A 5,465-nucleotide genomic window follows, 5' to 3' on the forward strand; every position below is an offset into this window, starting at 1 on the left:
GGGAAAAGGTGTAGGCCTACACCAGTACTTTTATAAAAAATAATGAAAAATTAAATTTGTCCCGAAGCCCACCTTTTGCAAGCAGGCATATTCTGTAGTACATTTCCATAATAAGCTTATTCCCAGCAGGCATTTTTTGATTGAGAATCACTTTATTTGTCAGTTTCCCCATGTACAGGACTTGGATACATAAATAATATGGTTTATCGGGAGGCGGTCTAATGGCGCAGTGGTAAAGTTCCTGTCCACCACAGTAGAGAGGTTGTGGGTTCAAATCAACTGTGGATCATCCTGCTTTGTTGAGTGTCTATGTGATGGCTATGTGATGGTGGTTCTTAATCACATTTGACTTGCCAATACTTGGAACTGGCACTACCGGCCTATAAGGGTCCTTTTCCACCAAAAGAACCTTGGTTCAAGAACCAGTGCCGTTCAACTTTTTTGAAACCTTGGTTCGTTATTGCAAACCAGTCGCAAACCGGCATGCATTTCCACCAGATTGAACCCGATTGAACCAGAGGAACCAAGGATTTTGTGGTTCCCGTTCCGAACCAACTTTTACGGTTGCCAACTTGGTTCTTGGTGGAAAAGCTCACCCCTGGAACCCGAACCGGTTCTTTGCCGGTCGAAAGGGCCCTAAGAGTCCCTTCCCTCTTTCAACCCTTGAGGGCCTACTGGTTGTCCCCAAGATCAGACACTAACCTAAGGGTGACTGAGCACTTTGTTTTATGATGCGGCAATCATTGTAAAGTGCCTTGGATAAAGGCGCTATATAAATGCACCATTGTGGCATACCACATAGGCATTGCCACATAGGCATGGATGCCTGGCAGAGTCGCCGGTTCGATTCCCGATCCGGACGACCTTTGCAGCGTGTCACTCCCCATCTCTCCCCCAATTTCCTGTCAGTCTACCGTCCTATCAATAAAGGCATAAAAGCCCCAAAACAAATCTTAAAAAAACAAAAATGCACCATTTACCATTTTATGATGTCTCATCTTGTTTTGCTTTCTTGTGTTGGTTTGTTTTATTGCTCTTATGTTGCTCTCTTTAAAAATGTTTTGTGGTTCATTGTGCTGCACCAACTATATTTTGAAAGGTGCTTTGTAAATAAAATATTCTTCCTGACATACTTACACCACCTCTATCAGCCACAGAATAGGCTAGACCGAAACACTTCAGCCCTTGGCTTCACATTCATCCATCTCAAATCTTGCAAACACATTATTCTGAAGATGTTTTGGCAATGACTAGATGCAAAGTAGGTTAGACTCTTAAGGCTGAATGTCCCCAAAGAACAAGACAGGGTAATAAAAACATCTGTCAGATGCCTGCTGTGATTTAGCATTAATGTGTTATGCCTCTCACTCTCTAGGCTGATTAAATGCTACTGCTTGAATGAAGGACTTATTTGCACAATGATGACTCATTCCTGTATTGTTTTTTTATAGGTGGGCAAAATGTGTTCCATGTGCTACTTACAAAATTATTTGCTGTTATGGAATAAAAATGTGGTTTTGATGATTCTGATGATAATTCTAAGGTAATTTCTTTAATAGTGCAAAGTAAATGTGATTATGTTACACATTGTCTATTGGTTCAAGAAAAAAATAGTTCCTTGTAGAGAGTGCTACTTTCAAAAATTGACATTTTAGCAAGGCAAATCTCAATATCCATGAATTCAAGTCTCCATGGGTTGAGTAATCGATGGGGGGGAAAGTCATGGGGGGGGGGGGGGGGGGAGTCATTTTGGGGGTGAACTATCTCTAAAACATATCCCCCCCTGAATGTGCCTTTTTTCATACAGTACATGTAACGATATTGTTATTGCATCGAAATATCGTTAGTATATCGAAATGAAAAAAGCTAAAATCGAATTGTATCGTTTGATTTTGTATCGAATCGTAGAGCAAATAAACGATTGTAGAAGTAGAGCAAATAAACGATTGTATCGATACTGCCTACTTGTGCATTATATTTAGCATTTTTAAGAAGAAAAAATGAAAATGAGGGGTTTAATTACTTTTCCATTCCATATAGCTACACTGGTCTATCGATAAATATTATGTGGTGGACTAACAACACTTCGGGTGGTCTCAGGGAACTATAAATATACGATTCATAAAGAAAAAAGTAACTTTGGAGCGCCCAAAATACGCGATTTTGGGAGAGTCACACCAGCCCCATTTTGAGGAGTGGTCGTCAAAACTCGGATGAGGAGCAACAAAAAGAGAAATCCACCAAAACAGGTAGGAACAAAAAAAGGCACATTTAGGGGGGGATATGCTTTGGTTTGAATTTCCCCTACAATTTTTCAAATTTACCATGCCCTATCAGGCATATGTCACAGAGTTTATAGAGAAACATTTAGCCAATGAGGAAGCAGCAAAAACGCTTTTAACCAATGACGAAGCTGCATAAAGGTAACGTAAACTTGGACCGAGAACAATAGTGTGTGCAAGCCGTGAGGAATCCACTGGGAACTGAATTCCGTAATTTATATTGTGATGTCCTTTCATGTGAACCATACTGACAAGAACAATATGTGTTGCCTAGACCCTAGAGCAACCACACTAACTATAAAAACAGGTCAAATTGGCCAAATTGTCAAGTAATATCCACAACTTTCCAACATCCCATCTTGCATTGCGCAGAAGGTGTGCGGCAGCTTCCGGCGCCGCAGCCGAGTGTGATCTACAAGCTCACAATCATGGCATCTGCGACGCGACGTGAGCTTGCTGGTAACCGGAAGTGTCCCGCAGATAATGCTACAGTAAATTATCGTGGAAACAGGTGGATAATGCCTCGTGCACACTACAGCTATATAGGAGCTTGTTGTTTGTAGCAACACCACAGGTGTACAGAAAGGGTAGCCTGGCTCCAGCCCAAAGACCCGCCCACTCACAGAGTGGACCAGCTGAGTCTAAAATCAGGCTACAGAAAGGGTGATGGGTTCAATTTGTAGTCCTACAGCGGCCATGTTGAGGACCAACAGGTGTTTCGCTTGTCTGATTGGCATAGAAATAATGTTCTACGTACATCAATCAGAACACCTGTGTTGGTCCTCAATATGGCCGCTGTAGGACTACACATTGAACCCATGAATACCACATGCTAAATTTGCGAAACAGCATGTTTCCTTCATGAGCATACAGCTTTCGTGTGTAAACAATAAACATTATGTTTATCACAATAAAGCCAGAATGTATAGTTGACTTGAATGAGAGAGAGAGAGAGAGAGAGAGAGAGAGAGAGAGAGAGAGAGAGAGAGAGAGAGAGAGAGAGAGAGGTTTGTTTAGACTTACTGTTTTCTTTTTTGTTTTTCTTTACTACTGCATAGTACTGTGTTCTATTTGTCTGTCATTCAATGTTATATGAGATACTTCAATCAGTGGAAATAAGCTTAGTCTTTTCATGGATCTCCTTTAAGTAGACCTTGTACCAGTGAACTGTACCGTCATGAAACTGTACCTTTTCCTATGCAAACTTCTAATAAAGTCTTCAATCAATCAAGAGAGAGAGAGAGAGAGAGAGAGAGAGAGAGAGAGATGGAGGTGTGTGAGAGAGAGTGAGAGAGAGAGAGAGAGAGAGAGAGAGAGAGAGAGAGAGAGAGAGAGAGAGAGAGAGAGAGCAGTGTGTGTGTGAGAGAGAGACAGAGACAGAGAGAGAGCGAGACTCGAGAGCTAGTACGCTCCTCCTGTCCTGCCAGTCTGCTCTAGTGTCTCACTGTCTCTAGAACAGGGACAGCAGAGGAACAGACGCGGCTGTCTTTGAGAACCTGTTCGTTTTTCTTTCATTCGAGCGTTCATTTGTAGCCTCTGATAGCCGATAGGCGGGCCTATAATAGGCTACAGTTTATGTGAGTTATTATATGAGCTGACTGAAGGCGGACTGACAGCTGGTTGCTGTTCTACTGACTGACAGGCTCTAGCCTGATTTCAGACTCAGCAGTCCACTCTGAGAGTGGGCGGGGTCTATGGTCTGGAACCAGGCAAGACAGGCTCTGCTCTGCCAGGAATATCTAACCCAGAACCCACACAGCGTGTTCAGCGCACGTTGCCTTTCCAAACACCGTGGGAACCACAGGACCATGAGTGCCGGTGGAAAAGTTGACGTCCGCACCAGGCTGGAGTCACCAGTCATACTTTTCATGATCAACTTCATCCCAGGTAAGTTTAACACACATTTAATAGGACTACTTTTGACGAATTCACACCCTTTGCGCACAATGTAATAGTTGTTTATTGTCTGTGTCGGCTAATATCGGTGTTAGACACCCGTGCGCAACTAAAACAGGTGTATGCTTATATGGGGATTTTTTTTTGTGCTTGACATTGTTGTCATTGTGTTGCATTGGACTCAGGCCTAGAGCAGTGCTTCTCAAACAAGGACCCCCAGTTTGACATGCATTAGGCTACGGGTACGGACCCCATCTCTGGGACCCCAATTTATATTGTAAAAATATGTGAGTTTCATTTAAACACTCGATCTGTAAGGGTCCATTTCTGGAACTCTCTTTGAGAACCACTGTGATATAGAACAGCTTGGATCCAATCAAGTTTATTTGTCAACAACTAACAAGGAGACTGTTTAGTTTATGCTGAGGAAATGTAGGATATTACGGATATCAAGCACTGTCAGGCTATTTAAAATATGTTGAGGTAGCCCTACTAGTTTTAGCCTACTTTACTGTATAGGCTACATTTTAATAGCCTACTACTAACAATATAAGAGGCATAGCCTAATGTACTTTTTAATGACTCAACAATTATTTTACAGCTTTAGTTATCAGTTAGTCTACTTTGCATTTACACAACATTTATTTACAGTTACTTTTTGAATACAAAATATAGCCTAGATTAAGCGATACATGATGATGCATTTTTAAAGGTTAAATTACCCAGCAGCACAAAGTAATTAAACCTTTACCAGCTGCAACATTAATGCATTGCTAATCCAATAATATGATTGTAAAATTGACCATTCTGCATCATTAGTATTTGTTGTATTGAACAGTTAGGATAACACAAGAATATATGTGGGAAAAATGTATTGCAGGACTTTTACAGTGTAGCCCTACTTCTACATTGCTACTTTATCTGAGTAGCCTACTTATTCCACCTCTTTACAGAGAGGGAGGGAGAGAGATCAACAGTATACAACACTGACTTTGACTTGCTGTATCTTTTTATAATTGTAATTTTTTTGCCACGCAACATGATTGTCAAAAATCATGTGTAGGTGTAACGGAGGTGATCCGAACCTCCCCACCCGATTTCGAACCCGGGTCTCCCGCGTGAAAGTCCAATATCTTAACCATCACTCCAAAGGGACATCCCTATGGAACGAGAGCAGATACTAGCTTCAGGCTGGGGCTGCAACTCTCTCCGCCACATAGGCTCCGCTCTAAAGGAACGCACTTTTCTAGTTTTGCCTTCACAGACTATGCTCTTGTCACCCAGAGC

The sequence above is a fragment of the Nannobrachium achirus genome, assembly GCF_963921795.1.
Source record: "Nannobrachium achirus genome assembly, contig: SCAFFOLD_131, whole genome shotgun sequence".
Taxonomy (NCBI): Eukaryota; Metazoa; Chordata; class Actinopteri; order Myctophiformes; family Myctophidae; genus Nannobrachium; species Nannobrachium achirus.